The sequence below is a fragment of the Xiphophorus maculatus genome, chromosome 24 (genome assembly GCF_002775205.1).
Source record: "Xiphophorus maculatus strain JP 163 A chromosome 24, X_maculatus-5.0-male, whole genome shotgun sequence".
Taxonomy (NCBI): domain Eukaryota; kingdom Metazoa; phylum Chordata; class Actinopteri; order Cyprinodontiformes; family Poeciliidae; genus Xiphophorus; species Xiphophorus maculatus.
Window position 1 is genome coordinate 13,301,182 of NC_036466.1, and position 12,009 is coordinate 13,313,190.

The 12,009-nt window shown below is 39.9% G+C and overlaps 1 protein-coding gene and 1 long non-coding RNA gene across 5 annotated transcripts in view; both read left to right on the top strand.

Moving 5' to 3' along the window:
* LOC111607622 (NACHT, LRR and PYD domains-containing protein 3-like) overlaps positions 1–12,009 on the top strand; it is a 392,536-nt gene that overhangs the window by 377,481 nt on the left and 3,046 nt on the right. The window lies entirely within an intron of this gene.
* On the top strand, positions 1,852–3,806 carry LOC111607644. The gene is made up of 3 exons (XR_002752384.1): positions 1,852–1,969; positions 3,201–3,383; positions 3,539–3,806. It is a non-coding gene; the product is annotated as an uncharacterized LOC111607644 (long non-coding RNA).

Sequence of the window (12,009 nt, forward strand, 5' to 3'; positions counted from 1 at the left end):
AACATTCCTGCACAGCAGAGACAGAAACTCAGAAACATCTTCCAGTAAACGGCAAGTTAAAACCTGTTTGGAACTCAGCAGGTTTTTAACTTTTTGTTGGAAACGTTTGAGACAAACCAGTTATAAAACTTAAAGCCTCCAGGCTAAAAGAGGCCAAAGCTTAAAAAACTTTCTGTTCAGGAATGAAGGAGGGAGGATCAGGTGAGAATCATCATGGAAAGTTTCCTTCATATCAACATTAAACATGATTACATAAATTCATAAAATCTGTATTTAATAAAATATGAACATGTTAATGTCATGATTCCAGCCCTTCAGCTCTGCCTTGGCTGTGCTGATTGCTCATTTCCCTCACCTGCTCTGAGCTGCTCCCTATTTAAACAGCTGCTGGTCACCAGCTCAGTGTGAGATCGTCTGTTGCCACTGTCACAGCTTTCAAGCCTTGTCTCATGTTTCAAAGCGTTTTCTGGTTTCTGATCCTGCCTGTTTTTGACCACAGATTTTTGCCTAATCCTTCTGCTGTTGGAAGTCCTGTTTCTGACCCTGCCTGTTTCTGACCCTGCCTGTTTCTGACCCTGCCTGTTTCTGACCCCTGCCTGTTTCTGACCCTGCCTGTTTCTGACCCTGCCTCCTGCCTTCTGGATTCTGGATTTTCACTGCCTGAGACCCTCCTGTGCATGACCCTGGACCGTTTCATGACTCAGCCTCTGGTTGGTGGATTTTGTCCCTGTCGTCTGTTTGTCCCCTGAGACCCCCACAGATCTCCCCTTGTCCATTCACCCTCTCCTCCCCCGTCTGGACTCCTGACCCCTGAGGATTCCTCGTCGCTGACCCACTAGTGTGACCACACTACACCATTTACTTTAGTAATAAGCTTTTTGGTTAACCATCCTCTTGTTGTGGCTGCGTTTTGGGTTCTGGCTGATTCTGCTTTTACCATTACAATTAACAGATGGTCGTGTCAACATGTGGAGAAACATGAAGGTTCTTGGTTCTGTTGGACTCAGTGCAGCATCATGACATTTTATAGAAGAGACTGGAGAACTGGTCAGACTCTCTGGTCCAGTTCTGGACTGGTTCCGGTCTGACCTGAAGAACTGGGACTTGTTTGTGTCAGTAGGAAACGTCTCATCAGGTTGAAGAGAATGTGGGGAACCCCAAGGTTCAATCCTGGACCCTCAGATTTAATATCTACAAGCTGATCAGATCAGAACCAGAAGAAAATATTATTAGTGATTTATTGCTCTTTTATTGTTGCTGAGAAGAAAATTGGTGCAACATTTGGTTGTTTCATAAAGTTCTTTATAGATAAAAATCTGATTAAAGCTGAAAATCTCCATTAATTTAATAAAATATTGATTTAAAAAACTAAATATTTTTAAAACATAAAGAATCTTTAAACTAAAATGTTAATTTTTTAAAACATTTAGTTCCTGGTAATGATGATCAGACAGGATTCTTGTCTTTTCAATAGGTGACCACACCTGTGACTTAGACTTAGACTGACTTTATTGTCATTTTGCATGCACAGGGTGAATACAGAACGAAATTTCATTGCATACGGCTCAGGACAATGTTTTGAGCTTTCAATTGTGAGGTTACTCCAGAATAAAATAAAATACAGTATAAAATATGAATATAAAATATAAAATATAAAGTGCAGAAATGACAGTAAAATATAAGTTATTTAGCTCTGTACATGTGGAAGGTATAAAGTGGAGACCAGATTTTAAGTGCAGTCCAGTTAAGAGTTCAGCAGTCTGATGGCAAGTGGGAAAAAGCTGTTTCGGAACCTGGTGGACCTGCACCGGACGCTGCGGAACCTCTTTCCAGAGGGCAGCAGTGCTGTGCTGTGAGAGGGGGCGGAGCCTCAGGTGGGTCGGGTTCAAGTTCTGCAGAATCAGGTCCGGTTCTCCAGTCGCTCCGACTCGGTTTGTGTGAACAGAAGGAGAAGCAAAGATCTGATCAGGTGAGTTTTAACTCCACATTCTTCTGGTTTCCAGTCCTGACTGGGTTTTCTCTCTTTGAGCTGCTGGACAGAACCAGAACCAGAACTGGGCCTGGTTCTGGTTCTGTTTATGATGCAGAGCTGCAGCACCTGGTTTCAATCAGGAACTCTGGTTTTCTCTAAGTTTTCATCTGTAACCCAGACAACAAGCTGAGTTTGCTCCCAGTTTCATAGTGGAGTCAAACTGGTACCAGTAGGTTCTGAGTGTTTGTGGCCCGGCTGAGATATCTGGGTTCCTGGTTGGTGGATGTAAAATATTTCAATATGAAGTCAATAATTTATTGATCAGAGAGGATTTCTCTGGGCTTTTATCACAAAAAAAGGACTAAAAATCTCAATTTTTTCCTGGAAAGCTCAGAGGTTTAAGCAGAAGAAAACTTTCCTTCACTCTGACCATCGCTCTATTTCTCTCATTTTGATTTTTACATGTTTGATTATTAGGAAATCACAAATCTGCAACATTACTTGTTTAATCAGAGTAATTTCTAATAATTTTTACAACTGTTCAGAGACTCTTACAAGTAGGGTTAGGGTTAGGTTAAGAGTTAGAGGTGTGTAAATGAAGTTTAAAGGAACTTCTTTTTCCTCATATTAATCTTTTCATTATTATCAGACTTCAGAGACGGTTTGTTTTCAGTATTCATAAAGGTTTTATTGTTCTACTGAGGAGTGGAGGAATATTTTAGTCTTCAGCAGGTTTCAGCGTCTCACAGATTAATCCTTAATCCATCTGCGATTGTCCAGCAGTTTAAGGAGTAAGAAACTGAAGACGGTTCTCTCTGCATGTCTGATCTTGTCTCAGGATTCAGATGTTCAGAGCTTCTGTTTGTGCTCTTTTTTTCTAGCCATCAGTCAGATTTGTGCAAAGTTGGTTCCTCTGAAGGAATGCAGATCTGTTTGATGGGCAAAAAACCCAAAAAACAACCTGAAGTCTTCCTTCCTCATGGACAGTCCTGTTAAAGTCAGACTGTTTGACTCTGAGAGTTTTCATTGGCGAGACATCAAACTTTGAGGTCTGGACCTACAAATTCGACATTTTGATCATTTTTAATCCTCCGAGATTTACATGCATGCCAACCTTATGAAGCCAATACATCTAAATTCCTAGGAGTTAGTCAAAATTCAGCATGTGTGAAATGTCAAAATGGGAGGGTTGTAGAGGTTTTGGCCATGTCCCTTTTCAATTCCACAGAGTTCTTCAGTTTGGACCCCAAAGACGAGGACAAAGGCAAATAAGAGGAACTGGGGCCTTCTTCCTGCACGGCCAGCCCGCCTACATCTCAAAGGACCAGTAAGGCCTTGAAACATGGAGAAGCAAGCTTCAGAGCTTAAAGTCAAGAAGCTGAGGACCGCAACTTGAATGAGGAAAGACCAGGTACCAATTTATCCAATACCTGCTGAAAACAACTGCTGCCACCTGTACGTTATCCGTAGTAAGCGCCACCCTTTTCCAACAAACCTCATGCTTCTTTATGCAACTCACATGAAGAAAAACCCAATACTGTTCTAAATCAGAACTTTTCCTGCCAGCACCCAGGCCTGCTACCTCAACATCCATGCAGAGATGAAAGCTGCCTTCATCGATCAGTGCCGTGAGCCTCCTCCTACTGAAACACGTTCTTCTTCATCAGGCCGGTTCTGGGGTTTGAAATTTCATACTCCATCTCTCAAAGGTTCCTCTTTAGTTTCAGTTTCAGCATTAGGGTTGGATTAAGATGATTGATTTTTCTTATTTGATTATTTTTGCTACTGAATTAAGCTGTACTGACGCTCGCAAAATTGCCTTACTAATAAAATATTTAGCATAAAGAAAATCTCAAAGATGTTGTGGACATTCAGTTAATGAGTCGCCTCAAAGTTCTTTGATATTTGTAAAATAGCTCTGATGTTTGATTCTGGAGAGGAAAAAGGTGGAAAACGTTTTATAGGTTGTTTTAGTCCAAATATTAAAACAACACCCTTGGGACTCGCCTGAGTCACTAAAACCAACCTGGTTTAGTAACTAGTGCAAGTTGTAACAAAGAGAAAGAGCCACCGTTAACAGGTGCAGGCCCACTAGTCTGTGAGACTAGTGGGACCAGGCGAGTCTTTCTCAGTTTTGAACAGGGTAATACCCAGCAGACTTGGGGAAATTTAATTTACCCGTTAGATGGAGAACTAGTGCATCTCACACTCTCAGAAGGAGAAGGAGAAAGAAGGAGGGAAGTGGTGGAGGTAAACTTGAAGTTACAACTCCCAGATAGCAGCTTCAGCAAAACCAGTCAGAACTTGATTTGTTTCAACAGGATGAAACTCTGTCAGTCCAGATTCGTCCCCCTTTCTGTGTCTTTATATCTGCTGCTTCTCATCATCACTCAGAGGAAGACAGCAGAGACGGTGAGGACAACCTGAAAACTAAACACCTGAGCAGGAGTCCAAACACATTTCTGGATTCTGATCCTAGAATGACTGACAATCCTTAACGGGAACATAGAAAAATTTGGTAAGTTGGTGTTTGTTTTAGATTTTCTGTAAGGATCAAGTCAGTTTTAGTTTTAAGAATTAAAGAAATGGGTTTTTGGTGGTGTGTGTTGATTATCATGTAATTTAAATGAGTATTTTCAATCTCTAATCCAGTATTTTTTAGATTCCATTCAGTCTTCCAAAAATACCAAATTATTTATGAAATAAAGCCTGAAACATAATAAAACCTTCATGTTTTCCAGATAAAAGATGGCGCAGCAGCAGGAAGTCCAGCAGGATTTTGGTAAGTGATCAGAAGCAGAAATGAAACATCATAAAGGAACAAACTGACCAATCACAGCATGTGTTGCTGCCATGTGATGAACCACAGCCTCAGTGTGTATTTATTGTTTTCATGCTTCCTGTTCAGTGAAGCTCTGGTGGAAACATTGTGAGTTTCTGTGAAACCTGAAGGTAAAAACTGAACTCAGATGGAAACAGAACTAAAAGGAACCAAAGTGAAGAACAGGCCAGCAGCTCTGATACTTCAGGAATATTTACTATATCCACTCATTAATTTATCCAGTAATCACATCATTTATTACTAATTTATTATCTCAGATGGAAAGACTGAGATAATAAATGATCAGTCTTAAAGAAGGAGCCGTGCGTTAACGGTACTGGTGCAGCAGCAGTCCAGCCGCCTGCTTTGTGAATCATCTCCGTTCTGTATATGTACAACTTATGCACATGATTCTACTATTTAGAATAATTTTCCGCACTCAATGGACTCTCTGACAACGCTTTATTGTTCAAACAGGCATTTACACAATCTCTTTATTTTAATTTAGATTTCGTTTCCTTAAAATGTATTATTTGTATTTTTGTGAAAATAATACATTTTTATGTATCATTTAAAAGGTGCTCTGAAAGCACCTTTTAAATGTCACCAAAAGAGCATATTTTGGCACCTTTTAAATAAAATATATATATATACAATTACTATTATTATAAATACTTGTACTGCTACAAACAAGGATGTTGCCATAGTTATTGCTTCATGTGGTGGCAGACTTTTGAGTATTTATAATACTTTACATATATATATATATTTATGGGTGGCGACAGGGCGGACCAGCAGGTGTGCTCTATTTTAGCAAATTGGGATTTATAAAGGAAAGGTGCGCAGCCATGTGCGTGTTCATGGCTTTATACCAGAGGTGGGGACTCGAGTCACATGACTTGGACTCGAGTCAGACTCCAGTCTTAAAATCACGACTTGAGACTTGACTTGAAAAAATGCTCAAAGACTCGGACTTGACTTTGACTTTCATGCCATTGACTTGGGACTTGACTCGACTTGAAGCTGTTTACTTGAAAAGACTTGATATTTTTTACTCAAAGTCTTAAAATTTAAAACACATTATTTATAAAGTGGCGTCATTAATTAATTTCACTCATTCCGTATCAATATGCGCAGACCGTCACTATGGTTTTCCTCTCTCCTTATGTATGTATGTGTACGTAGCTGCAGCACAACCAATCAAATTAACAGGATTTGGACGTTTAAAAAAACGCGGCAAAGCTGCAGAGCTCAGGGAACGAAATACGAAATAACCGCTCGAATATGCTTCCGCGAGTAATTTCTTTTGGCTACGTAGGTTATGAACTTTCGACTAAAAAACGAACTGCAACTTGTAAAACATGCAAGAAGAGAATATCGGATGGAGATGCCACGACGTCCAACTTTGTCCGGCATTTGAAGCTTCACAAAGATCGGTAGGTGGCGCTTTTCTTTTGCTGTAAAATAGCTGACTTTAGCTAACTTCGTGTTAGCATGTGCACTCCGGGTTAAATTGGTGATGATTTACCATAAATCCGGTCCTTCAAATGCCTCCACAAATAATGTGCACCGTGTTAGCTCAGGAAGCCGGTGGATAGTGAGCGGGGCTCCGGAACAGAAAGCAGATTCTGGACCTGAACACAGGGAACAGAGTCTCTCTGTCCCATCATGATGATGAGCCGGGTCTAGTATCATCTAAGGATGGTTGGTGTATTTGAAGACATCTACGTTGGGAAATTATATTGACAATATATTGTTTACTGCAGTCAGTGCATTAAGTCAACTGTTTTTGACTTAATGCACTGACCGGCGTGACTGTCACATGTCGCACAGAACCCATTTCCAAGTAGTATAGCTTTGCTGGGAAAAAAAAAAAAAAGACCAAATACAGTGACTGTCCCAAATAAATGTTGTGTTTAGAATATCTGTCCCATATTTACGGAGGACTGAAACTAACATACTTAGAAATAAAAGCAGAAAAATAAATGCACCAGACCTTCCTGAGTTTACTTGTGATAACTTCATTTATACTTATTTCATTTTTTGAAAACTATGATTGTTGTAGTGTTGATGTTTATTTATGAATAGAAGGAGTAAACTGAAGTCAAATGTAATTCATGAAAGGCGGTAATTTATTTTCTGACATCTGTTTACTTCTGACAGATTTGAAGAATACCAGATGAATAAGAGGATCACAAATGAACCTCAAATACATATTTTAAAAAGAACAAATGGTCTAATATTTGAATTTTATGTATAATTGCAAATTATTAAAAAAAAATAAATAAAAACGACTCGAAATGACTTGAAATTAAAGGTTCCTGACTTGAGACATGACTCGACTTTTGCCTGTTTTTACTTGAGACTTGACTCGGACTTGAGGACAGAGACTTGAGACTTACTTGAGACTTGCAACACAGTGACTTGGTCACACCTCTGCTTTATACTTTTGGATTTTATTTTGTGTCCTGCACTTTTCTAAATTTATTCGTATGCCAAGTTTTAGTGATGAAAGAAAGAGAAGTTAGGGAAATGTTAATCAGTCAATATTTTCATTATAATATTCAACAATAATATCAAAACTTTGTGTTTTTCTAAAATAATGCAGCTCTATATTTAGAATGTGTTTGTTTTATTGTTCTTCCTGCAGTGAGGAAATAAAGTGATGGACCAGAAGCTTCATTTGTTCTCATGTAGACAGAATCAGTGGTCATCACTCAGATATGAGGCAGAAACACAACAACAGGTTTAGACCTGAGGAGCTGATCAACAGACTCTGAGGGGAATCTCTGGATGGAGCAACATGAATAGTTGATCTGCATCATGTTTTTCTCTCAGACGTCAGTTTGAATGAATCCTGTTTCTGTTTCTGTCTGCAGAGGAAAAACTTTTCAAAGTTCGCCCTGAGTTTGTGAAGAGAGTTTCTGAGGAAATCCTGATTCAGCTCCTCGATGACCTGGAAACAGATGGTGTCTTTAATCTTTCGGAGAAACGGGCAATTCTTGAAGGGAACCAAATAACAGCAAACAAGGCCCGGGAGACCATAGATGCTGTGAGGATGAAAGGACAGAGAGCCTGTGAAATGATGATCCAGCGTCTTCACAACATAGATCCTACCCTGTCCAAGCAGCTGGCTTTGTCCCCTGCTAAAGGTGAGAACACACAGTTTATTAAAGCTACTTTTATAGCACAACTGCTACTGTCTTTGATTCAAATCTGACCCCTCCCTCCGAACTAGAACTGCCTTATTTATTTCACACAGGTAAACTGAACAAATTCACAGCCTCAGAATAAACTGCTTCATGCTCATGGAACATTTCCTGTTCAGATCAAAAACTGGTTTCTGATGTTTGGTACCACCTGGTGGTGTTTAGCATGTTTAGCATTATTCTCAGAGCATGAATGTATATATCAGGAGTGATACACAGTGACAGACATTATCACATTGTAGCACTGAGTATGAATACAGCAGCAAAAACATAAATCACACTTTAAGAAAACTATTACTTTAATGAAAAAAATTAACAAATTAACCTGAAAAAATGTTTCCTAATGTCCAACAACTTCCAGTCACTTTCTACCTGAAGCTTAACATTATGGAGACAACATATGAGTCTGAGTCAGCAAGATTACAGACCAGAACAACGCTACCTGTACTCATTTGGAAGAACTGAATGTTCATTGAAGTGAGGTGGTCCACAGAAACTCTTCTTTGTGATCATTTTAATGACATCAAGGTCACACAAAGGCTCTGTCTAGTTCAACTACCATGGCATAGTGATATTTTGAAAATGTCCCCAAACAGAGCACCAGACAGTTCAAAAATCTCAAATTTTCTAACTCCTCACAGATTTAAGTTGGATAAGAGCATTTATTTTTATTAATTTATTGATTTTACTTATTGTCAGGTTTGACACCTAATAAAGACAAGTTGAACAAACACAGAAAAGACAAGAGAGTTAGATTCTTTTGTACTCGCGAGGAGAACGGACAGAGATGTGTTTACAGTTACAAATCTCCAACCGCTCTGAAACACATTTGTCCGCTCCTCTCTTTTTATTACTTTCAGAGTCCCTATCACAGAGAGCACTGCAACTCTAAGGGGTGGGGACAAAGCATTTTAGTTGCAGTGCTAATGACAATCACTAACTAAACACGTTATCTTGCATTAAACACAGAGTAAAAAAAGAACAGGTCGTATATCTTCAAGGCGACGGTTCGTCAGCTATCTAACCGTTCAAAGGAAGAAGAAGTTCCTGGTGAGCAATGAACCCCGTGAGCACGGTTATCACTCTTCTCTTCAGGGAGGCCCTCTTGTGAAGACGGAGATAAAGTAGATCAAAAACATACAGAAACAGTCTTTATGTTTAGGGAAAAGAAGACAATCAAGGAACATCATATAAGTAACACTATTGTTATAAAGGAAACAACAAATATATGATAATATACATATTTCACCTAACACTTATTCATAAAAGTTTTGCAAATCAAAAATAATTGTATTTTTTACATTTAGCTGAATTGTGTCTCTCTTTTTTCAGATTATTATTTTCAGTGTCAACGGCAACTTAAAGTGTATGTGAAGACGATGTTTCAAAGTCTTTGTGAAGGCGTCGCTGAACATGGAAATGAAACCCTGCTGAACCAGATCTACACAGAGCTCCACATCACAGAGGGGTTAACGACAGGGGTCAATGATGAACATGAGGTCAGACAGATTGAAACAGCATGCAGGAAACAAGAAACAACAATCAGAAGAGAAGACATCTTTAAAGTCCCACCTGGAAGAGATCAACCAATCAGAACAGTGATGACCATGGGAGTGGCTGGCATTGGGAAAACACTGTTAACACAGAAGTTCACTCTGGACTGGACTGAAGGCAAAACCAACCAGAACATTGATTTCATATTTCCATTCACTTTCAGAGAGCTGAATAACTTGAAAGAAGAAAAGTTCAGCTTATTAGAACTGATTCATTACCACTTTGAAGATATTAAAGATGCAGGAATCCGCAGCTTTAAAAAGTTCCAGGTTCTGTTCATCTTTGATGGTCTGGATGAGAGTCGACTTCCTCTGGACTTCAACAACACAAAAATATTAACTGACACTGAAAAGTCAACCTCACTGGATGTTCTGGTGATAAACCTCATCAGGGGAAAACTGCTTCCCTCTGCTCTCCTCTGGATAACCACACGACCTGCAGCAGCCAATCAGATCCCTCCTCATTGTGTTGGCATGGTAACAGAGGTCAGAGGATTCACTGACCCCCAGAAGGAGGAGTACTTCAGGAAGAGATTCAGAGATGATGAAGAGAAGGCCAGCAGGATCATCTCCCACATCCAGAAATCAAAAAGTCTCCACATCATGTGTCACATCCCAGTTTTCTGCTGGATCACTGCTAAAGTTCTGGAGAATGTGATGATGACCAGAGAGGGAGGAGAGCTGCCCAAGACCCTGACTGAGATGTACATAGAGTTCCTGGAGGTTCAACTGAAAATCAAGGAGGAAAAGTATGATGGAGGAAAAAAGACAAAATCATTCTGGAGTCCAGAGAACAAGAAGCTGATTGAGTCTCTAGGAAAACTGGCTTTTGAGCAGCTGCTGGAGGGAAACCTGATCTTCTATGACAAAGAGCTCAAACAGTGCGGCATCAACATCAAAGATGCTGCGTTGTCCTCAGGAGTGTTCACTGAAATGTTTAAAAAGGAGAAAGGGACGCGCAACATCTCCGTCTATTCCTTTGTTCATCTGAGCATCCAGGAGTTTCTGGCTGCAGTCTACATGCTCCACTGTTTCACCACCTGGAGGAAAACAAAAGTGATCAAAACATTGCTGGGAAAATATTATTTTTCATTTTCTTTGGATGAGTTCATGAAGAAGGCCATGAGGAAATCCATCAGCAGTAAAAATGGCCACCTGGACCTGTTTGTCCGCTTCCTTCATGGTCTCACTGTGGAGTCCAACCAGAGACTCTTAGAAGATCTGCTGGGTCAGACAGAGAACAGTCCAGAAACCATCCAGAGAATCATCACCAACCTGAAGGAGATGAACACTGATGAAATCTCTCCTGACAGAAGCATCAACATCTTCTACTGTCTGGTGGAGATGAACGACGTCTCATTTTATCAGGAAATCCAACGGCTGCTGGATTCAGGGAAGGAGCTTTCAGTGACTGACTGTTCAGCTCTGGCCTTCATGCTGCAGATGTCAGAGGTTCTGGATGAGTTGGACCTGGAGAAGTACAACACATCAGATTTTGGACGACAGAGACTGGTTCCAGCTGTGAGGAACTGCAGAAAGGCTCGGTGAGTCCAGATGTTTTCATTGTGTGAATGCTGATTCAGCTCTATTGTCCTCCTGTTTCTTCTTCTTCTTCTTCTGGATGTTTTTGGTCTTTAACTTCTTCCTTCATCCTCTGGACTATTTCAGCCATTCAACCATCTAAACATTCAGCTCATCCAGGACAGCTGCAGCTTCTGGTTTTTAGACATTTTGATCATTTTAAAAATATTTAACACTTTATCAGTTTTCATATTTAAATGAATAAAAACCTTCAGAACTCTAGAAAATCTATTTTCTCTAAGATCCAATCAGCCAGAGAAACATTTTAAACTTTAAACTTCTCTTCACTCCATAATTCACCTTTTAGGATCTTTGACTGTTTTTATAAAATTATTGTTTAGGTTTAATGAAAATTAGGAGCATTAAAATAAACCTTTGCATTAATTAGAAACTTTGTGAAGAGTGTTGATCTTCTTCATTCTGTCATCATCCTCACCTCTTCCTTCTCCCACTAGTTTCCTCTGAGTTTGTAAATGAGACCAAAATGTGGTGATTGTTGTCTTGTTGCAGAAAAAGTCCTAGTTTCTGTCAGATCCTCCCAAAGCTCTGAGAACTCTGCTTCCAGAGCTGGAACCATTTTCCTCATCAACTCTTCATCTGCAGCTTTTGTTGAAGCTGTTAGCCATGAAGACCTGGAGAGACATGAGCTTCAACTCTTTAGACATCCCAGCCTCTTCTAGTTACTGGAGAACTTTCACTGCTTCACCATGAAAAATGCTGCTGGACCCAAACGCTCTGTTTTGGTCTTCAGCTCTTTAGGAGTTTAGCAACAATTTCTTCTGACATCCAAACCTTTGTTCCTCTGAGACAATGGACAGACCACTGCAGAGACATGGTTCCCTCTTCCAACCAGTTTGTCCCAGTTCCTCTCAG